Raw genomic sequence first — 25128 nt, forward strand, 5'->3', positions numbered from 1 at the left:
CAAAATTCACACTGTGGTATTTGCCCACTAAGATCTCTTGATATTTCTGAAGGCTGCGTTCCCTCTCTCTTCATTTTTTTTTTCAGTCATTTTTCCCAGCACCGTATAATGCTTAAATTTTAAGTTTCAAGAGAATATGGAGAAGTAGAGTTACAAAACCCAGATATTCTTCATCTGAATTTCAGCCAAGAAGCAACTTATCATGCCACTGAAACAAGATATGTCACTATGGAATTTGATTTATTACATGCTTCAGTTCTTAATGGAACAGAATAAGGCAATCTACCATGATTGTTGCTTCAAGCATAAGGTTAGAGGAGAAGTAATGCAAACACCCTCACAACAGGAATGATGGAAGCTATCTGCTTCTCTCTGGGCTTCTTGCTGACACCCACCCTTGGATCCTCGGGTCACTCTCAGATCTTCTCAATCATCAGCCTCCTTATGTGACATCGAACAAGCTGAAAAATTATTTTTTTTAAATTGGAAAAATAAGTGGTTATACTGCATCCTCTGTGGGAAATTTGGAAGCATACTTTGTAAATATGAGAAATTCATGAGATTCAAGTGATTTATGTCCTCCTTCAAGAAAACAGGGATTGGGGTAACAGAGAACCTTCTTATAACTCATTCAACTCATTGCAAGGTCAGTAGCCAATAAAGACATCACCATCCGTGATGAATTGTGGATGGGTTCCACCCCCAACTTTCCTTTTATCCTGGAGTCCTAGATAAATGCCATGATGGGGACTTTCGTGTTCCTGCTTTGTCCTTCTTAGGTACCTAGCAAGACACAGCAAGGGAAAATTAAAGAGAAGGGAATGCTAAGCTGATAAAATTTTATCTCAGAAGTAAAATGCCACTGATATTAAAGAGATGCTTTTGCAGGGTAAGAAATAAAGAAGAACTATTTGACTAGCATAAGAGTTATCTTAATATGCTTGTTACCATAATTTACAGATTTTAGCAGTTAGTTTTATATCTTAAAAAAGGCCTAGTCCTTTGATTTTTCAGTAAATGGGAAATAAATTTGAATTTTTGTGGGTGCAGATTTTGCAGATGATCTTTAATGGAATTCGCAGAGGCAGTTGCTTACTGGTAACTGTTTCTAAGTTCACATTCATAGATGGTCATGCTTATTTGTTTCTATTTTATAAGTCCACTGATTACTTCCAATGCACATTACAAATCTTTTATTTTTTCATGTTTGTTAAAACTTACCATGTATTTTATATAAATGTTCTACTAATTTTTCTCTCTGTCTCTATGCATAGGTATTTACAAAAGTAGATCTTCTATTCTCACAACATGCTGTGTACTCTATATACCAGCCTTATTTGAAGTTTGGGAGATAGAGATTAGTAACGTTGCCAAATGTTTATAAAAGATTTCTCAATTCTCAAAATAACTTCATAGATAGATAGATAGATAGATAATAAAGTCACCCTCTAAGATATGCATAGTATATGACCATTTTAATTCCATTTTGTAGATAAGATAACATGGTGTAAAAAAATGAAATAATCAGTCTTTAATAAGTTGCAAATCAAACTGTACTAGAAGCCAAGATAACTAGAATTCATGTTTCTTCCTTTATGAATCTGTTCCCCAAATTTGTGAATCTTTCACAAGCTGTTACTGTGTTTGAAACCCTGTAACGTGCAGAGCTGAAAGTAGCATAATAAAAATGCAGGTCTTGCCATTGGCCTTCAGAAAAGCTGTATGTAAAAGGGAGAGAGAAGGCTACTATGCTACTTTAAAACATAATTGTGCCTCTGAGTCATGATTTGTTCTCAGTGTAGATGGCTTTGATTGGAAACTAAGGTTTCTAGGATAGGCTTCAGAAGAAGATTCTAAAACAAAAATATATTTGAGCTTCTCCATGTAAAAAAAATGAGATGAATTTAGGGATGAAAGATCAAAATAGAAGAAAAAGTGGAGAAGAAAAGGGCATTCTGAGCAAAATATTGGGTAGCTACACAAAGTACAGTGGTGAAATTTCTTGGTGCCCAAGGATATGTGAGATTCTAAGGGAAGGCATTTACTATGTGCTTCTGGAATTTAATCCTCAGTTACCTCAAACCTTCAGTAAAATTTTCTATATGCAAGTGGTCTTCACATATATACTGTCCCCTTCATCAATTATTAACCAGGGAAAGCATCTGTGTTCTCAGCTGGGTATGTAACAGTCTATATAAACTGGAGGAGGTGAGAGCTCAGTGCATAGGGGATTGCTGGGTAAAACTGACCATGAAATATAAACAGTTTGGAATTTTCAGAAATTTGGAGAGAGTTTGAAACTTGTCAGAGGAAAAGATGGTCTCAGGAGAACAAGTACAAAGTTGGTATGAAATTGTTCAACTTGCTCATTCGGTATCCTTTTATCCTAATTACATTTATTTGCTTATTGTCTGTGCTTTGATTTTCTTCTCCAAAGTCTCTTTTATATTCTAATAGCTCCTTCTGTTGGTTAACTATATAATTATGGCATTAACTATACAATAAAAACTCCAAAAGAATTCATGAAAGGTGAAAAAAGAAGCCTAACTAATACAAAAATTGCTCAGTTAAGGATGGAAAGGTGGAAAGGAAGAACTATTTCCCCAGGATTGGGCACTGTGTGGATGGGTGCCTCCTCATCTTTGGAAAAGAGAGATGAACTTACCTCAAACTCCGTTTTAGGACCTATGAATGTCCAAAGCTATTCTTCCCTGTGATTCCTGAGACTCTTCTAAGGCTCACTTATATGCTTGCAATCCTTTCTGCTACACGTTTCCTCAACCTTGAAAATCAAATCTTATCAGCATCCATGCACACGTGCGCACACACATGAGTCTGTTCAACATTTTGTGAATATGATTGACTTACCAAACCTGGGGAGTTTGTGAGGCCCATCATGGCACACAGTCTTCTTTTAGCTCATTACCTCCAGGATCTCTTCCTATCACCTCCATCTCTTTCCTTTCTTCTGATTCTCAAAAGTAAGAAAAAGCATTCCTCTCCATACCTGTCTATATGTAGCAACTTTACTGACACTATTTTTATAACTTGAGCAAACACTGGGAATCTTACCCTCCATCTCCACCTCCTATTTGACCCAAGTATTTCTTTCACGTAGATATGAGCTCTCCCAAAAAGGGATTCAGATAGCATTTTCTCCAAATTTTCAAGTAGGTAAATATTTTGTATCACATCTACATTACAGATACCGGCAGACGCTACTTATCTAAAATTACAATTATCAGGACTCTTCTGATGATTTAATAAATATTCAGAACAGGCAGATTAGAGGGTTAGAATTTAGTTGTCTGGCTTTTATAAATAATACTCTTAGTTGTTGGCACCCTGGATAATGTTTAAGTATATTCATTGAATCAGGATTTATCTAATTGGTTTATAGGGAAGATAATTTAATTAAATGCTTAGTTTATTTTCAAAAATGGTAAATGAATACATCTGTGCTTTTCTAGGTTATCTATCTATGAGAAATCCTATTGTAGAAATCCCTAAATCCACACAGCCAAAGAATGAAAACATCATCTTCTTTTTCTTTTTTTCTTTTTCCATTTCATCTGTTATTTCATTGTGGTACCAAATTGCTCTTCAAAAAATCTTAAGCCTATTTCAAAATTCTCACTAATTTCAAGTGATAACTAAAATCATTGGTTATAGATCTAGTGTCAAATAAGTCTTTATCTCTTCCTGTGGGCGGCTATCTTCTTGACTGATGTAAGTGAAAAAAGAACTGCATTTCTTTTTTCTAGTTGAAAATGGACAATTTAGCCACCGCATGTCTGCCAATGTACCTCCGTATGAGATGTAATTATATGTGAAATAATAACCTTGCTGCCAAATAGTTTTCAGTGCTTTGCTTTATATGAGAAACAATACATTTCTAGTTCCAAAAGGCAATAAGATAATGACATTCGAGTCAATCTCTTGCTGCTTTTACTTTCTTACTACATTTTAAGTCTTTTGCTCATCCCTCTCTAAGTTTTCAATATGTTAAGATGACAATCTCTTATTATAATTTAGATAACATAGCCTTTGGTTAATTTTTAGCCTAATTTTTTTTTCTCTGAAAATGTATGTATTAAAAAGTCTATTCTCAATTTGTGATAACAGGTTTTAGAAAATATTTCTCTCATATAAATCATCAGCTATTGTGTAGTGTAAGAGTTTATAATATACTATTTTCACTAATCTATTTTAGTGTATTAAAAGCTTGTTCAAATAAAAAAATGAGCCAGACAAAAGAAAAGTCAATAATAATAACCAATAGTTATTTAGCACTGACCATGGACCAGTCATCATGCTAAAATGCATGATGTCTTATATATATTCTCTCATTTGTTCCTTTCAAAACACCTATAAAGTAGGTACTCTTCTTTAATTTCCATTTTACACATGTTAAGTTGAATTTTTTTAATATGTGACTTTTTTCTTTCTTGCTTCCCAAGAAGCTGGACCTTTGTCTCTCTAAGTAGATTTGTGTTACAGGGCTGAAAGCCAAGTTGTCAGATATGCATAAGACCCTCTTGCCTTTTCTTTTAATTGCAATGTCCTAGGCTCGTTGAGGTAGAGCAATTGCCAGAAAGGGTATGCTAACATTTTAAGAATAAGCCAAGCTGGGGAGAAAGGAGACCATAAATACAGAAATTTATTATTTCATATATCATTTCTTCACCTTCAAAAAAATTTAGGGACTTAGAAAATGAACATATCAGCAGAAACTAGTTGTATTAGTTACCTGTTGCTGTGGTATATAACTAACTTCAGAGCTTATTATGATGTCTGTTGATTAGGAAATTTGGGAGCATCCTAACTGGATGATTCTGGCTCAAGGTCTTCCATGAAGTTGTAGTCAAGATGTTGTCCAGAGATGCAGTCATCTGAAGACTCAAGTGGAGCTGGAGGAGCTGTTTCTAAGATGGTTATATCCTATGCTTAATAAATTACTGCTGTCTGTTGGTCTGAGGTTTCAGTTCCTTAACACTGGGACCTCTCCATAGGGGCTGCTTAAGGATTTTCATGCTATGGGGTTGGCTATCTTCAGAGAGAAAGATCCAAAGTGGAAGTGGCAGTATCTTTTGTGATTTGCCTCAGAAGTTATACAATGTCACTTCCGTTATACTCTGTTGGTCATATAGACTATCTCAGATACAATGTGAGAGGGGACTACACAAAGAAATGAATTCCAAAAGATGAAGCTCTCTGGAGACCATCTTGGAGTCTGGTTACCACAACACTCTACACGGAAGGACCAAAAGCCTCTTTCTGTTAACATCTATTAAGCTTCGCAGGACCCTTATATCACTGTGAGGAGGAGAAAAGACACCCTCAGAGTAAATGAAATTAGTTTTTCTACTCACCTAGTAACTTTGGGAGGTTTTCAGATGTTTGTGTCATGCATTGTTCTAGGCAATGGAGGATATTCATTGGCAAGTGAGACAACAAAATCTTTGCTTTCAAAGAGTTTGTATTCTAGGGTAAAGAGATAAACAATGAATGTATTATTTAAAAAGATCATTCAGATGGAAATAAATTCTAGATGGAAAATAAAATGCACGAGTGTGATGTAAACTGGTGGGGGTTCTTTAGTAGGAGCTCATAGGAGACTATTCTGAAGAGAAGATGTTGAAGTTGACATCTGAATGGTGAAAAGAAGACAGTACCTAAAGATTTAAGTGAGAAGAATAGAAAAGGCATTTAGAAGTAAGGGCAAAAGTACTTATAAGTGACCAAACTTTTTTTTTTTTTTTAAGATTTTATTTATTTATTCATGAGAGAGAGAGAAGCAGAGACATAGGTAGAGGGAGAAGCAGGCTCCCCACAAAGAGCCCCATGCAGGACTCAATTCCAAACCCTGGGATCACACCCTGAGCTGAAGTCAGGTGCTCAACCACTAAGCCACCCATGGGCCCTGGAACAGACCAAACTTAGAGGTTTAAAGGGGCAGAAAAAGAGCCATGTAGCAAGAGCACAGTGCTAGAGGGTAAGTTAGGAGCCAGGTCACATAGGGTCAGGGTAAAAAGTATAGGATTCTGATTTTCTTTTAAATTTGTAAAGTTATGGGATAATGGCATATAGGGGAGAAACAAAATATGATTTACACTTTAGAAAGTTAACATCGACTTTGCTGTGTAAAATTGGAGTGGAAGTGAAAGACTTTTTTACAATTCTCTTTCAATCATTTAGGGGATAACTTCTGATTACTTGAACTGGAGCCCAGGCAGTGAAGTTGGAAAAAAATAGTCAGAATTAGGATGTATTTTGGGGATGGAACCAAAAGGACTTGCTGGTGAATTCAAAGTAGGGTTTTCAGGAAAGTGAGGAATGAAAGATTATGAAAAATGACTTGAGCCACTGGGCAGAAGGTGCCACCATATATGGAGATGGGTATGGCAGTGGGGGAAACTATATACATATCACTGAAGTCCATTTCATTTATATCACTAAACTATAATATTCAGTTTACCTTGTATTAATTTAATATGCCTACTAAATATCAAAATGGAAATGTATAGGCAGTAGGATATTAGTCCTTGAGAAGCAGGATTGGAGGTCTAAGTTGAGAGTCCTCTGCATAGTAATATAGAGTCATCAATATATAGATGACATATAAAACCAAGAGATTGGATTAGGTCACTAGAGACGGAGTGTAGGCAAAGAAATGACCACATAATCAAGGGCATTAGGGAGATGAAGAGGAACCAGAACATGAGCTGAGGAGGAGCAGGCAATAAGGCAAGAGAAAAACCATAAAAGTATGTTATCTTAAAAACCAAGTGGAAAAGTACTTGAAGAAGAAGGTAGTGATCCAGTATGGTAAATTTTACATATATAAAATTTTATATAAAAATCTGTATATAAATAAAATTTCTCACAATAAATACATGTATATTAATGTATACATACACAGTTATTAAAAAAGATTTATTATGAGGAATTGGCTCAAGTAATTATGTAAACTAAGAAGTCCCATGATCTATCATCTGTAAGCTGGAGACTCTGAAAATCTGGTGGTGTATTCCAGTCTAAGTCCAAAGGCCTAAGAAGTAGAAGTATGAATGGTGTAGTTTTAGTCCAAGTGTAGAAAAAGTTCAATGTCCCAGCTCAAAAAAGCAGACAGAATTTTCCATTCCTCTACCTTTTTGTTCTATTCGGGCCCTAAGTAGATTGGATAATGTCCACCTACACTTGGGTGCAATATACTTTACTTAGTCCACAGATTCAAAGGCTAATCTCTTCCAGAAACACCTTCACAGAGGGTTATGGTTTTCCTCTTGCCTTACTGCCTGCTCCTCCTCAGCTCATGTTCTGGTTCCTCTTCATCTCACAGACATATCCAGAAATAATGTTTAATCAGGTATCTGGGCATCCTGGTACCCAGTCAAGTTGACACATAAAATTCCATCAGAGGTTAGAACTGAGAATTAATAGTTGTATTTTGCCACATGGAGGTCAGAAGAGCAGTGTAGGACATGAGGAAGCACTAAAGAAGAATGATTGGCCATTGTGGTAGGAGGAAAACCAGATGAATACTGGTTGAGTTACAGCAAAGACAGTGTTCATATTATCTCAAAGAGAAGACTATGTCAAATGCTACTGGGCTGTTGAGTAATGTAAAGGTAGAATATTGACCGTGAACTTATATAAGATATGGGTAGTTGGTGTCCTTGGTAAGGATAGTTTTAATACAGTCATGGGGATGAAAACAGAGAGAACTGAAGAGACATAAGTGAGGAAGGAAGTGGATAAGTCTAGACAACACATTGGGGAATTTAGGGACCATTCAGAATTTATTCAAGTCCCAACATTCTTGGACATAAGACCCTATATAACAGAAAAATCAGTAACTTTGACTTGTTGTAATAGATATTTATTTCAAATGAAACTTGGACAATATTTGTGAGATGTACAGATTATAACAATACTTCTTGTTGATAACTTTGCAAGATATAGGAAGACAGTTCAATTTTTTCCTGCTTGGCCTGGACATGGTATCCTAACTTAATCCATTTTCATAGGTATGATTTTGAAATGTTAGTATAGTTGGGCAATGCCTTAACTAGCCATCTATGTATTGGTATAGCTACGACATTGCTTATATATTATATATATATATATATATATATATATATATATATATATGGATTATTTGCTTATGTTTATAATAAACATCATGAGAAGAAACATAAACATTCTTTTTTTAAAGAAATGAAATTTGTAATTTAACCCAAATGTTTTGTTATTAATTTTATTCAAATATTGAACTTATAGTATAACATTGATTTTCTACTGTATCCCTCTTCCCCAAGACATGCTTCCCTTAAACATCTTTTTTTTTAATTTTATTAAATCTCAACATATTTCAGACACAATATAAAAAAATATTGTATCTATTTAATGAACACCTGGGTAACATCACAGAACATAAGAAATAAAAAGTTACAAAAAGTAGATTAAGCTCTTGGTTTATTTTCCCCCAATTGCATTTCCCACCCTCCAAGAGATTTTCCTGAATTTGATGTTTATCATTTTCATGTATATTTTGACATTTTATCACGTATATTATACATAACCATCATTACACACATATTACAGCGTTAAACTCCATGCTTCCAAACTACATTAAGATATTATGTATTGATATGTAATATGGTTTGTTCAACATTTTGTATGTGAACTTCTTTAATGATAAAATTTAGGTTCAAGTCCCTGCTGTGTAGTATTCCATATTAAAAATCTGCTACATATATATCCATGTTCATGATGATGAAACTTTGGAGTGTTTCCAATTTTTCACTTTTAGAAACAATGCTGGAAGGAGTTTTCTTTTAAACATACACAGTTTCATATTTATGTGTATATAAATGTGTGTGTGTGTGTCCCATAGGTTTTATGCTCACAGTGGAACTGAAGGGCATGCACACCTTCACAGTATTAGATATTGCCCTTTTCCCCTCCCAGCTCTTTGCATTTGTTAACATTCCAACAAACCCCGAGTGTATGAAAAATTGCCTTTCCTCTGAACTAGCCGAGAATTGGTATTATCATTGCCTACACCTTTAAAGCCCTATTTTTAAACCTTCTATATACATACTGTTGATACCAATCACAAGTAATGACTTCCACTAATTTTTCAACACAATTAAAAATTTCTCTTACTATGATTCAAATTTCTTTCTTTTTGTTCTGAGCTCAGGTGAAATAAAGAATAGTATAATTTGCAAACTACTGCACTTTAATATTTATTGTTATAAAAAAAACTCTTGATTTAAGCTGGAGTTATACAGATATAATAATCATGAAATAATGAATGATTTCGGTGATATTTATACTGACCCTGCAGTTCTTGGAACACAGGTAAATCTCAAGATACATGATCCTGGTTTGGGAGGTGGGTGAGAGCAGGGGAAAAGAGTAATCTCAGGATAGTCAGGACAGTCAGGGCAAGTAAATTTGGAGTAGGATGTGGGAAATTCTCTAATTAATAAATTTATTTAAATATGCTTAGTCCAGAATCTTCCAAACTATTTGACTAAATTATATTTGTTTAAAAATTGATTATCATCTTATGGGACACTAGTTTTTCATGAGCTAGTAGTGTTTTAGGAAAGGAAATGGCAAATATTTTCCTAAAGACTTAAGAATTTGATATTTTGATAGCAAGAATTTACTTAGTGTTCTTGATTTACAAAAAGAACTTCAAAGAGACTTTCTTTTTTAAAATATAAGAAATTGTTTGCTGATTTTGAATGTCTGAATGGTAATATTACTTTTAATGGATTAAAAACATAAAAGAAAGAGTGTTTTTAATTTTCTCCTAGGTTGTACAGTCTAATTGGTAAAATGTTGGATGGTGTTTCTGTCCTCTTTATTTTCCATTTCTAATATAGAATCAATTAAGAGTAAGCATTTGGAAATAATTCTTAACATAATTTTGTGATCCCTTTTATAATACAGTTAATGCAGTTCCTCCAAGTAAATGGATATCAATTTCAATAAGTTTCCTAAATGGAGGGTGCTGTATGAGGCCTTTCATCCTGCCCTTTTAAAATTGACAATTAAGTACATAAGAAGTAAGTGGTGATTTTATTAGAACCCTACAAATACCAGGCTAAGTCAACAGCTTTTCTATAGTGATAACTTCTTTTTGTTTAAAAGTATGAGGACTGAATTTTTTCATTACACTTTAGGCAATAGTTGCAATTAATAAAATATGTAGTAATACGTAAGGTATTCACACAATTATATATATTAAATTTATACATAATTGTATGCCTGTATATAATTTTCTTTACCTTTTTCAATTTAATAGAATGGTGGCTAATGCTAAGTGATGGGAGTAATGTAACTACGTTAGTCTACTAGCATAAACTAAAGACTGATTGAGTAAAAATAACAATATTCATTAATTAAGCAAATATTAATTGACTATATACTTTGTAAGTTCTTTGAGCCTAAATTCTTAAATTAGATGAAGGAGAGAACGAAAAAGAAAATAGTATGTTGAAAGGGCAAAAATGTACGGGCCCCATAAAGTCAAAAAGCCACATATAACTTCTGACCTCCCAAAAACTTCACTACTAATAGTCTACTGTTGATGACAAGACTTACCAGTAACAAAAACAGTCTATTAATACATATTTTGTGTGTATTATATAGAATACTCTTATAATATAGTAAGCTAGGAGAAAAGAAAAGGTTATTAAGAAAATTATAAGGAAAAAAATACTTTTATAGTATCATACCTTTAGAAAAAATATCTGTGTATAAGTGGCCCCATATAATTAAAACCTGTGTTGTTCAAGGTTAACTGTATATGATATATATAGGTGTCTTTATATTATATTTTACATATATTTATAACATACATTATGAAAGATCCTTTATAAGAAACCTAACTATGTCTCTTTAGGTCACACAGTAAGCTTATTTAATATTATTTATTTATATATAACATACACACAAAATATGTATAACATATAAATATATATTTTAATCCCCTGTTTATTTCCATAGTAATAACATGTAGTACAGTGTGTGAATTCCAAATCCCTTTATCTTCTTTATTCTTCTGAACCTAAGTAAACCTGTTTTAATACCTCATATATTTTTATTATTGCTTAATTTCATTATCCTTATTACAAAATATAAATGCTTTGACATTATTTTAATGAAGAAATCACTTTAAATATTCCTTTTTTTTTACATATTTTCAAGTTGCATTGTGAAATCAGAGTGAAAAACTTAATGTGATATACTTAAGAAGTACTAGAACATTATTGCTTGCTGCTGTTCTATGTGAAACAATTTAAACTTACATAAATGTGAAAACATTCTATTCAAAGTATTTCTATTAGGTAGTATATAAATTGTAGTTTCTGGAAAAATAGACTGGATAATTTTCAGGATAAATGCTATCATCTGATAGTTTTTTTCAATGAAAATTTAATAAACTTAAATGAAAGACTGAAAAATATGTAGAAAACAGATTCGAACAAAAATTGAACACGAAGGATGTAAAAAAATATTATAATGTTTTTCATTTGTGTTTTACTTCAGGTAAACTTTTACTATATATCTCTTCTTCACCAGTAATAATGTCCAAACTTGTTTAACATTACATCTCTGAGGAAGTAAAGTCCATTCATTTATACATGTATTCATTTAACATAATATGGTGTATTATTGAATATACCATAATCTGTGGCTTCTGCCACTTGCTGAGGGTACAAAAATTTGCCAAGACAGACAAATGACTACATTTTTCATCACAGAGTTGAAAAACCCAAAATGGAGTATCTACAACTGTTAAGTGAGCACAGAGGATAGAGTACCTATGTGAGCCATAGAGGGGAGGTTCAAAGGATATTAAGATAACTCAATACTCAGGGTAGATAAGGGTGTGTAAGAATGGCATTCTAGGCAGGGTAAAGATCACAGACGAAAATGTAAAGGCAAGTGGGTCCAGGGGCCTAGGTGAGAAATTACCTTGTAGATCATTCTAAGTTGTGTGGACAGTGTTCTGCAGTAAAAAGGATGATGAGGAATATTTACAAGCAAGTGTTATGGCTGAAGTGGGTGTTATGAATACCATTGTGGCAATATTACTCAGCCATCAAAAAAAAAAGGAAATTTTGCCATTTGCATGACGTGGATGAAACTAGAATAGGGTATTATTATGCTGAGTGAAATAACTCAACCAGAGAAGGACAATTATTATATGATTTCATTCATATGTGGATTTAAGAAACAAACAGAGGGGCATAGGGGAGGGGAGGGAAATAAGAAAGGGAGACAAACCACAAGAGACTCAATCATAGGAAACAAGTGGGTTGCTGGATGGGGTAGGGGTGGGGGGATGGGGGTAACAGGGTGATGGGCATTAAGGAGGGCATGTGATGTAATGAATACTGGGTGTTATATACAACTGATGAATCACTGAACTCTATCTTGGAAACTAATAATACACTATATGTTAGTTAATTGAATTTAAATTTAAAAAATAAAGCTGAAAGCAGTTAAAAAAAAAAAAAAACACCACTGCGGCAACCACCTGGAGAATACTTTAGATAGTAAAGGAAAATATGGCGACTACTTATTAGTTATTTTGATAGTCCAGGAGTGAAACATTAAAGAACTTGAATTAAATAAGGAGTGTATCATGTTAACAGAAAGCAGCGTATGGGCAAGCTCACAAGACGTAAGTGGTAAAAGTTTATGTGATAATAAGATGAAAGAAAGGGCAACATAATGGTTTCTAAAAGTCTTGTGTGACAAAGTAGATTGTAATAGAACTGCTAGAGATACAGACTACAGGAAGAAGAGCAAGTTTGTGAACAAAAGGAATGAGGGAAGCTTCAGATGTGACAATGTTGAAGTTTTTATAAGATACTCAAGAAAAGATGTTCTAGTCTTAGAGATACTTACCTACCTTGACTTTGGCTCTTGGTTAAGAAAAAAAGAAAGAAAAATGTTCCCTGAAACTGTAGCCACAAGCTCGCATGATAGGATTGGGATCCAAAGTCATAGGACTTATCTATCTAAAAAATAAAAAAAATTAGTTTATAGTTTGTCTCAGTTGAGAGTCCCACAGAAAATTGGTAGGGTGGAATTGATAGCTTCAGTGGAGGGACACTTTTAAACAAAGGCCTCAAATTTAACTTTGTCCTACAGATACTTTCAAGAAACAGCAGCTAACAATTTAAAATACCAAGTACATGATATAACAAGTTATCATCTGAGAAAGTTAGCAAAAAAAAAAAAAAATACTGAATTTGACCAGTAAGAACTGTGAATGTTAGGATTATCAGATACAAAGTACAAAATAAGTATGTTTAAATAAATGTATCAGGCCTGTCCTTCATCCTGTCTGACACTGGCTTGGTTTACCTTTTACTCAGAAATCACTGTATCACCCAGCTTTTAATTGGTGTAACTTGAATATGTCCACCTTTGCTGAGTGATCCATCTCTTGCTTTCTTGCCCAGGCTTCTCCAATGCCAGTGTGGGACGCCCGCTCATCCCCATCTGGTATGTTTTCACATAGATAGAAGTTTAAGAGCAGGCTTTAAACATTTGCAGATGGGAACTACTAAATAAACACTCCCCTCTTTTACTTCTTAGAGGGGACAATCCTGAAGAACTTTCTATATGGCTGTTCATAAGGTCTGAGTAGGATGAAACCTCAATTGCCTACAGCAATAACCACATTGATGCCATAGCATTTTATTGGCTCCCTCTTTCAAACTCCCCATCTCCTAAGGCAAGACCCCTATATACAAGTCTGTGTTTCAGGCTCTGCTTTCTAAGAAAGAGAAAGAACCCAGACTCTGCTTTCTGTGGTGAAAGGGTAATCCAGGCTAAGACAGTTGTGACTATAAGTAACCCTAAAACACAGACACCCGGAATAAAATTCTGGAATTGTCATTGATGAGAGAAGGTGGAACTGTGATAACCCTGGCATGCAGTTGTGTTAAAAGTGCTAGGACTCTCATTGGAGGGTAGAGAAAAATGCAAGTGGAAGGCTATGCAGTGCCAATGGCACTTGAAAGATAGGAGGGCAACGATAATTATAAGGACGGTGGAGCTTTCTGGCCTTTGTTATCTGCTTTAGGAGCCTCAAAAAAGAAAATGACAGACTCCAGTGAACCAACTATCATTTTAAGGTGTGTTGTGAAAGTAAGAGGGTCTGTGTGTCAGTGCTTAAAAAGCTTCTTATCTCATAGAGCCATAGAACAGATAGTGATGAAAACCAGGCCTGGGACTTAATTGTCAGGTTAACAGAGTGATAAGGGAGACAATGCCCAGCCTTCACAGTCCTATATTAAATCCGGGCCCTTCACAGATGTAGAGCAGTTTCTTCAGAACCCACTTGGGGATATTTGATGAACAAGCCAGAAAATCTTGGGCCACAGATTCTCTTGAACCTTGAACTAGGCTTCCTGTAATTGGAGAACCTGGAAAGACCTCACTTAGGACAGGTGCCTCACAAGTGGTACATGTGTTCCTCAGGATATAGTCCTGCCTTTTCTCACTGCCTCCAGACCAATACTTAGGGGCAAGTCTCAGAATAACCCAAACAGGGAAATACTGGCCATGTTCTGGGAGGAAATAAAATACATAGCCCCAAATTGCAAGATGTATACCAGCAAGGATTGCAAAAATGTGTGGTTGAGTAGAACTTGAGGGTGGCCGATGGGCAGCTGTAGTGGTGCATTCATTAACGTCGGAGTATCCTCTTGTGACTTGGGGTTTAAGGTTCTGGTAAGTGATCTTGATGCTACTCAGGTGGGTTTTTGATGCTTTGAAATGCTTCTAGTCTAAACAAAATGAAGTAGAGAGATAGGAGCTATCTTGGTAGAGTGTCGAACAGGAGTCAGAAGCCTCTGAAAGACAATTTTAAAATGGACTTATTATGTGTGATCAGAGCACCCACTACCAGAATTTCCTGGGATAGTCCAAAAGATTCTCTTTACTAATTCAATAAGTTAATAAGAAACATACTGGTAAAGGGATGTCTGTTTTAGACACTTGGTGGCTATCCTCCGTGAGCCAGAGCCAAAAATAGCATGTAGTGCATGACACGAAGATCCTTAGTAACAATAGGAATAATGATTCAACATGGTAGAAGCAGATATAATTATTGGTAGAGGCAAGGCAGAGATAATTATTATTGATGACAGCAAGACCAGAGTGGTAACTGGATGACTTGACCAAGAGGGACCTATGGTGATACTGAATAGCCTATAGTATTCTTTTTTTTTTAAGATTTTATTTATTTATTAATGAGAGACACAGAGAGAGAGAGAGAGAGAGAGAGAGAGAGAGAGAGGCAGAGACACAGGCAGTCAGAGGGAGGAGCAGGCTCCCTGTAGAGAGCCTCATGTAGCACTCTATCCGGGACTCTGGGATCACAACCTGAAGTGAAGGCCGACGCTTAAACACTGAGCCACCCAGGTGCCCCAGCCTATGATATTCTTAGGAATTACACAAATAAATAGTCAAGGGTGTCCCTTGACTTGTGTAACCAGAAAAATATTGAGAGTTGGCAAGGTGAAGGGTGAAGTCAGCTGCTGCAGTGGAAAATCAGGACTCTTTGAGAAGTTTCAAATCTGAGCTACTTTTCTGACTCAGAGCATTGATTAAAGGAGAGACTGGGTCTTCTCAAGTAAGAACCTGAACACACCTACCACAGAGGTATATGATAAATACTCTTCTCATCTTTTCTGGAATCAACTTTTGGCTACTTACCAGATTAGCTCAACACTGGAGAAAGAGATTCCCAGTTGCCATGGTCATTGGTAGGCTCAAAACACTATTCTTGTTACCTATACAGAGTGGAGGCTCATGGAGGCCAAAGCGCAAATAGAAACCTCGCCCAAGTTGATCTCACATTGATCCAATGGACCTGTGAGGCACAGAATAAATTGATATATACCAAAGTAAATGCTCTATGCTCTTTTAAAAAGTAGGGACTATAATTGTATTAACAAGACACAATTTAACTATATTCTATTCGTAAAAGATACAGCTAAAACAGAACTACTCAGAAAGGCTTAAAGGACCACAATTGATCCTTGGAATGTCGTGTTTCATTTTCTTTCATCTCAAAGTATTTTCTAATTTCCCTTGTAATTTTTCTTTGATTAATTTTTAAGAGTATTTTTTAAAAATGAGTTATTTATTTACTTTAGAGAGAGAAAGAACACATACACAGTGGGGGAGGGTCAGAGAGAGAGAATCCCAAGCAGACTCCCCATGAAGCCCATCCAAGGGCTTGATCTCATGGCCCTGAGATTATGACCTGAGCCAACATCAAGAGTAAGATGCTTAACTGATTGAGCCACCCAGGCTCCCATTTTTATTAAGAGCATCTTGTTTAATTTCCTCATACTTGCTATCCTTCTGTTACTAGTTTCTAACTTCATTCCACTGTGGTCTGAAAAGACAGTTGGTATGATTTCAATCTTTAAATGTATTGAGACTTGCTTTGCCACCCAATGTGGGAAAATGTTACAAGGGTCCTTATGGATGTCTATTCTGCTTTTGGGTGGTATGTTCCATAGATATCTGATAGGCATAGTTTTTAGTTTTTGTTTGTTTGTTTTTTAAAGATTTTATTTATTTATTCATGACAGACACACAGAGAGAGGCAGAGACATAGGAAGAGGGAGGAGAAGCAGTCTCCATGCAGAGAACCCCATGCAGGCCTCGATCCCTGGACTCCAGGCTCACGCCCTGAGCCAAAGGCATATGCTCAACCCTCAGCCACCCAGGAGTCCTGGTATAATTTTTTTAACAGAAAAAAAATGCAAATATGTTTATATACTGAGACTTACAATTCAGTGGGAATAAATAGTTAAAAAAAAAAAGTGGAGGCATAATTGATGGCACAAAGTACCCAAGGAAGTAAGAAAGAATGTATAATATAGTACAGATAGAAGACATGGAAAACAAAATATATGATAGAGTTGAAAAGTTTTCTGACATTTCTAGCTTTAAAAATATTCACTGTGCTATAGATTACAACCGAATACAGATAAATCCTAAACGGAAAGTCATAAATAACAACTTGTTTAGATTTTAAAAGTCTTATGTAGATGGCTCGGCTCTCAGTTTTTTATTTATTTGTTTGTTTTTGAGGTAAGACAGGAAGAAATTTTGTTTTAGTGACTAAAAATTTCAATTAGCTCAAGGTCCCATGAGTATATTTGTTATTATTTTGGACTCCTGGCTTCAAATAATTTCTGGGCACCCCAAATAATGGTTCCATTTTCTTTGTTTGTTAGTTTGTTTTTAAAGACTTATTTATTTATTTATTTATTTATTTATTTATTTATTTATTTATTATTCATGAGACCAGAGAGAGAGAGAGAGAGGCATAGACATGGGCTACTGCTTTCACTGCCCCAGCAAACAGTGTTTGACATTTGACAAAACATCAAGGAGGACTTGGGGGCTAAATATGAATATAGATACAAAGTAATTTACATATGTTCTTTGAAATGGTTAGCTTCAGGAACCAATTCCAAGCCAGTTCAAACCCAACCTGAAATTTCTGCCTCAATCCTTAAATTTCTTTGTGGCATATAGTTCATAGCTAACCAGGCCCCAGAGAGCAAGGAAAGGTTTTCCCTTCTGCCCAGGGCCCTTTTCATGTTTACTACCCTAGGACGACTTTCAAGGGAACATTCACATTTGCCCATTCCTTTTCTCACCTTTGTGTGTGTACCATTTTTTTTAAAGCAGAGTGCTACTGTTTTGTCCCTCTCTCCAAATCTTTTTAGGACAAGTTATGTACTTTCACAAATCTTTTCTAACCTCATCCCAAAGCAGAAAGATCATATTTACTCCATTCTGTTAAAATTTCTTTCCTTTTTTTATAAAGTTTTTTTTTTAATTTAAATTCAACTTGCCAACATATAGTATAATACCCAGTGCTCATCCTATCAAGTGCCCTCTTCAGTGCCCATCACCCAGTTACCCCATCCCCTCCACTCACCTCCCCTTCTGCAACACTTTATTTGTTTCCCAGAGTTAGGAGTCTCTCATGGTTTGTCTCCCTCTGTAATTTTTCCCATTCAATTCCCCTCCTTTCTCTTATAATCAACATCACATTGTTTGTGGTCTCTAATTTGAACAGTTACAGGTAGATATATGAAAAAGAGAGGAAGATCTCACCAGGAAAATAGGCTAAATGTTTGAATGAGGTGCTATAAAGTTTCAAACTTTATTCTGACATCAATGAAGAAATATCTGAGTGATAAAATTTGAGGCCTACTAACAATATGAAGCACTGTTATATAAAAAAGACAGAGATATATGTGCTGTTCAAAAATTTTTTGTGTTATTTTCTGCCTTGCTTTAAGACTTGGAAATATAACAACAAGAGCATTAACAAAGATTTCCCAGCTTAGCTGAGAAAAATTATTCATATGAGTATTATCTAGGAGATACATGATACTGAGCTAACTATTGGGGGAATGAGGATGTAGGACATATAAAATTCCATAGCCAATCTGGAAAGACAGCTTAAATGTATTATTGGGTAATTCCTCACGATGTCAAAGATAATGTCTTCCATGAATGTATTATCTATGTGATCATAAATACCTGATGAGACTTAGCTAGGTATAGCTGACTAGGATATATCCTAGGTAGCAGATGTAAGAAGTTTATTAATTTAATGGACAGGGAGCTATCTTAGCTAAATTCCCTATTTTGTTATTGTTGACTTTGGATTTCAAATCTCTAAATCTCTTACCCTAAATTCTCTGTTCAATAGTAGAGATACTTGAAAACATCAAATATCAGTGGGTTTAGAATATGCTACAATTAATTTCATCTACTTAAATTGGTCTTGAGAACATCCTTGAAGACTGAACATCATGAAACATGCAAGGAATCATGAAAAATGTTGGTGGAACTTCATAGTAGAGTAGCTTCCATAGTGTTTCTGAGCTGATAGATTAGGAAATGAGATTTTTAAAAAGATGATAAAGAAGTGTATGTTTTTTGATTTTATTTTTGAACAATAACTATCATGAAGAAGTGCTTTTTAATGATCAGAAAAAAAAACTTCAATTCCAAAATAATCCTTTAGTTAGAGATTTGAGGACGAAAGAAAGAACAAGTAAATAACAATATCTTTACTAAAAAAAAAAAAATAACAATGGAGAATAATAGAAATAGTTGATCTCCATTTTTCTCTAGCTTAAAACACCTCCTCTGGGTTTCCATGGTTTCTGTATAGACACTTCCTTACAGTGATTTCCATCATATCGTAATGTGATATTTTTAATTATTCTAGATTCTTAAAGTTAGCATTTTATAGAAATTTAGTGATGAAATGGACCTTAAAGTTAATATTGTCCAAAGTGCAAAATCATCATTTGCCTTCCTCTTTTTCTTGGCAGTGATTCAATTAACTTCAGATGTTCTATTTTTCATCTGTTTAAATGAGTCCCTGTCATAGTTAGAAGATAATCCAACTTGGAATGCCCTTACCAGGTGCTGCTATGTGGGTTTTTTTTTTTTTTTACTTTTTTACCTTTAAAAAAAGATTTTATTTATTTATTTGAGAGAGAGAATAAGCATGAGAGAGTGAGCATGAGACTGGGTGGGGGGTGCAGTGGGGAAAGGCAGATGGAGACACAGATTCCCCACTGAGTAGGAAGCCCTATATGGGGCTCAATCTAGGACCCCAGGATCATGACCTGAGCCAAAGGCAGATGTTTAATCAACTGAGCCACTCAGGCACCCTTACCATGTGGTTTTGTTTTTTTTTTTAAACATAATTGTTTTCAATCTCAGCTCATGTGTAGGTTGGTCAATTCAAGAGATAAAGTCTATAAAACTTTATTTTATAGTAAGCATAATCTTTTGTTGCATAATAACCAGCTCTTCATTTCTGTTCTAGAATAAAAGTAGTAACTCCTTTCCCTGGGCTCCACACTTTCTTTACACCTAATTAATACCCATATATCAATTCTCTGAGCCTTACTCTGTGCTTTCTAGACATCTTACAATTCCTTAACCTACAAGGCAAAAATTCTGTCCAGTCAGGATACTTTGTTACCTCTTTAAATGCTGTGTGAGATGTTTTGGAGCTTCTTTTGAAAGCTCTATACTAATGACTTAGTAATTGTTAAATGACTTTTCAGATAAAGTTTGAAGTCAGTGATTTAAGAACTCCTACTTTATCTTGGTGGCACTACTCAGGTCTGCTATAGGTCAGAAACCAACTTGCTGTTCCAGTAGTTTTGAATAAAGGAAGAAAGGAAAAATTGATTTTGGAACAATTTTTACTTTATACTTCAATGGAAAAAAATCACAATATTTTCCACTCTTGCCATTGACATATACCATAACATAACTGATCATATTACTTTTAGAATGATCCTAAGGTTAAAGGAATAATTTTTAAAACCTCTGTTTCCCACAACAAAATTCATTGAGTGAAAATATTCTTAATATTTCAAATGCCTTAAGATCTTAAGATTCTTTCTTTTTTTTAAGATTTTATTTATTTATTTATTCATGAGAGACACAGAGAGAGAGAGGCAGAGACACAGGCAGAGGGAGAAGTAGGCTCCCTACCAGGAGCCCGATGTGGGACTTCATCCCAGGACTTCAGGATCACTCCCTGGGCTGAAGGCAGGCGCTCAACTGCCGAGCCATCCAGGCATCTCTTAAGGATATATCTGATAATTATTTTTGATAAATGATATAGGACATCGAAGCCATCTCATCTAACCTCACTACCTTCAAAAATTCTAAGAAGTAAAACAAAGCTTTTCTTACTTGAAATCTTACAATCTGAATACAGTTCTATAATATTTCACAAATGGGGAAACTTGAACTCAGAAAGGTTAAATGACTTATTCAAGCTCACAAAGCAAAATACCCTAATTTGGAGCTCCTCTTCAACAGTATTTTTATCATGCATTTTTATTATACCTTACTGAATTTTAGTTGTCAAATATCTGTCTCCCCTAGAGATTATAAACTCCTTAAGATCAGGACATCATTGGCCTGGTCGAAATTTGGCATTATATAAATGCTTGATAAGCTGATCTGACCACATACCTCTTTTAGAACTAAGTGATGGCATATTCCCTTCATTATGCCATCACATAAGCAATAGTTGGGTTCTTTGCTTGGAGGTTATTAGTGTATGTTTGTCAGTAAGTGTAGAATGCATTATCAGATATCTATGCTTGAGTCTTTTGTCTCTGCAGATTCCAGATGATGCTGTAGCACCACCCTTAGTATTATTGATAATTGAGGCCTTACCTTACACACCTTTCTAATCTGAACACATTTGACAATTAGCTGTTCAGAGTTGTAAGCGGAGCCTATTTTAAATTGGACGTGGAAAGTGTAAGTGGAAAATTGGATATGTAAGAGCAAGCGACTGAGGAATTAAATTCAACTTGTTCCTAAGTATAGCTTATCTTTTCCTAAAAGGTGCCTTATGTTGTTGTGGCAGAAAGTAATCATTATACTGTCTTGGTTCTATTGTACATGGGAAATATTTGCATGAATTCATTGTCTAGAAGTAACACCTGTAGTATGCAATTGATTCTGATTTTGGTACATATCACCCAATTTGATTTATGCTCCTAAGGCACATTACTTTTCCAGTGGGAAGTGAATAGTTAAGTGTTGAGCAAGAATACTCATGGAGAACAGGATGATAGCAATATCTAATTGTGCAGAAAAGAATTAACAGAGCAGGCCTGCTATCCTTAGAAAAGCCTGGTTGCATTGTTGGTCCTTGACTGGCATCAGAGTACTTAGATATTCAGAGGGTTTCCAACAACTTAACTGATGAAAGTGCTCATTCTGCCTAAATAGTTTGTGCATATAATATTATTTATCCTGGAAACCTGCTTTCCTTCTGAGAGCATGGAATTTTGGTACATGCTAGGTATAAAGTGCCTATCTGATCAGTCCCCAGTACACACCCTGGGCACTGAGTTTCTAGTTACCTTCCCTCATAGGGAACACTTTACTCATTTTATCACAACTCATACCCGGGGGACTTAAGTATGTGTTGAGTCACTCAGGTAGAAGAGGATTCATGGAAGCTTGCATCTAGTTTCTTCTGGACTTTACTCAAAGTTCCTTTTCCCTTTGCTCATTTTGCTTTGTATCCTTTCACTCTAATAAATCATAGCCAGGGTTCTGACTATAACTACTACTAACTACTCTATTTGAGGAAACCAATCATGGAGAAATAGTTTGCCTACCTCTGGTAAGTTTCAGAGCCAGGATAATATGCCAGAAGGCGACTATGCAGAGAACTTGAGGGCGAGAATTCAATCAGTAAACCACACACTAATTTTTGCCTGATTTAGTTCAGTGTTTGACTAATGATGAGCAATTTGAATATAAATTTTGCTTATATAAATTGTGTTTATTTACATACATATAGAGTTCTCCTAGGAGAACTGTAGATTTTTTGCTTTCACTAGTGATTCCCTCCTATCTTTCAATATTTGCCTGGTAAATGGTTTTCCATCAAACAGCCTAGGCACCTGTTTTTCTCTTGTGCCCAAACAGTTATGCAAATGACAGTTTCCTTCTTAAGTTGCTCTAACAGGGCAACAGTAAGAAAAAGGAATGTTTGGGCATGTACCTTTAAACTTTTTTGATTGAGGGGTACCCAGTTGGCTTAGTCAGTAGAGGATGAGACTCATGATCTCAGGCTTGTGAGTTCGAGCCCGATGTTGGGTATATAGATTACTTAAAAATAAAATCTTCAAAGAGAAAAAGAAAAAAAAATCTTTTTTTAGTTGATTCATCTTTTACAATTTTGTCTCCAAACAAATTATTAAAATTCAAAATTTTATTTAATATTTACTCAGGAATAAAAGCAATATTTTCTCCAAACAAAATTATTTGCTTCTGTGTGACCCAATTATCTGGTATCATGAATAATATTTCTTTTTTAATGAATGATATTCTTGAGAATTTCTACCCTTGTACAAGTCACTCTATTCTAAGATGCACTCCAGTATTTTCATCCATAACATGAAGAAGGTGGGTGAGGTGAGAAGGCAAGTTAAACAAAGTTTATATAAGTGGTGAGTCAAATAACAATTTATTCTTAGAGAACTAAGTCCAGATATCCAGACACCAGCTTCTTGCCAAAACTTTCACAGAGGGGGCACATGCATAGAACCTTCTAAAAAAATGAGCATGAGAATGTTGTATGAAACAGGATATTTAGAGAGTCTCATATGATCTCCTCTCAAGAAACTTAGTCATTATAAAGGGACAAATAAGAAAATGTTAGTGGTGAAACCTGGTAGATTCCACCTTAACCAATTAATCAGCATTAGTATCACAAGTAGGAACAAAAAGGCTTCATGAGCCTTCTGACATAATGCACTGAGTGAGACAGAAGTTTGCTTTTAAGATATTCTTACCAAAAATGCATAGCCTGATTCAGGAGTATACATCAGACAAACCCAAATTGAGGGACACTGCAAAATAATTGCATGCTTCAAGAATAATAAAGAATTGCTAATAGATAATTACAGATAAAAGGAGACTAAAGAGACGTCAGACAATTATATGTAATATAGGATCTTGGATTGGATCCCAGGTCTGAGAAATAAAAAAGCAAATGCTACATAGTTCATTAGTGGGACAATTGATGAAATTTGAATAAAGTTGGTATATTAGAAATCACGTTGTATCGTTATTAATTTTATGATTTTGATAATTCTATTATGGTTATAGTCTTTAGGAAGTATACAGTGAAATACTTAGGGGTGAAGAGGCATTAAGTCTGCAACTTACTCTAAAGTGTTGCCAGAACTAATATGTGTGTGTACATGTGCCTATGTGTCTGTAGGTGTGCGTGTGTCTGTGAACATGGGAGAGGGAGACAATGACAAGGTGTTCATGATAAATGTTAACATTTAGGGAATATGGGTGAAATGTATGCAGTAATTCTTTGTGTCACTTTTGCAACTTTCTTGTAATTCTGAAATTAATGCAAAAATTTAAGAAAGTATTTTTTTGTTGTTGTTTGCTTGTTTTTAATGAGGTCAGAGTCAGAGAGGACTCTAGAGTCACAGAATCCCAAAATCCCTGGGCAGAAATCACTCACACAGAAGAGGTTATTATTAAACCATTTGGTCAGTCAGCCAGGCCGCACAGGTTGGCTGAGTGCCTCTTCTGTTGGGACATCTCCTGTGGAGTTAGACATCCATATGACTAAACAGAGCAGCAAAGATCCCTGCCCACTTGATGCTTACATTTCAGCAGAAGAAGACAGAAAAACCCCCCACAAAATTAGTGCATTAGAACGTGACAATAACTAAGGAAAAATAAAAACAGACTGGAATAAGTGTGATAAGTGTGCTGGGAGGACACTGTGGTTAATGACCTGGTGGCTGCATGTCTGGGTGTCCCTTTGGCCTCTTCCACATTCCAGTGAGAGCTTCCATTCAGTTCAGATCATGAGTGTGACAGTACCTTTGCCACAAGATAACCACTGCTACCCAGACAGTAGGATGACTCACCTGGGTGTGACAGAAAGGTTGTTTTTTTCCAGAAGTACCAGTTTTTATATATTTGGAAACTATGACCCAGAGCAAGAAACACAGCACTATTTCTCTGACACTAACAAGTACTCCGATTTAGTTAAAGTTACAGGTTAATAAAACTTTCAGTTAGTTTTTTTTCCAAAATCTTTTGAGAAAAATAGCCCAGAGTTTTATACTTTCAGCAAGCGGACTGGCCCTTCCCTACCCTGTAATGCTGCAGCCACTTTGGGACCACTGGACCCTCTAAACACGTAAAGTTCACCCACAAGTCCCTGGGCCATTCGTCTTCACAGGAAGGAAGCCCTAGTTTAGTTGTTCTGGTGGCTCAACATCAGTTCAAACTCATTGTACCCAGTTTAGGTGACTGAATCTTTGCCTTTTTCTGAGGCCTTGTACCAAAAGTCTTCCCTCTCAGCCTTACTCGAGGACTTGGAGGTCTGTCTCTGCATGAGGGACAGACTGGTCTGCTCCTGACCCTGCTGACTTAACAGCCTTAGATATCCTATTTATTAAATGTTTAGTGTGCCAGATACTGTATTAAACTCCTCTGTTC

At 35.4% G+C, this 25128-nt stretch overlaps 1 long non-coding RNA gene across 1 annotated transcript; it reads right to left on the bottom strand.

Annotated features, from left to right (window-relative positions):
• Positions 1-321: 321 nt before the first annotated feature.
• On the bottom strand, positions 322-15913 carry LOC144287521 (uncharacterized). Its single transcript, XR_013355306.1, has 4 exons — positions 15763-15913; positions 5373-5484; positions 2869-2968; positions 322-783 (listed from the first exon to the last, which is right to left on the bottom strand). It is a non-coding gene; the product is annotated as an uncharacterized LOC144287521 (long non-coding RNA).
• Between the last annotated feature and the right edge of the window lie 9215 nt (positions 15914-25128).

This window comes from Canis aureus, chromosome 17 (assembly GCF_053574225.1).
Source record: "Canis aureus isolate CA01 chromosome 17, VMU_Caureus_v.1.0, whole genome shotgun sequence".
Taxonomy (NCBI): Eukaryota; Metazoa; Chordata; class Mammalia; order Carnivora; family Canidae; genus Canis; species Canis aureus.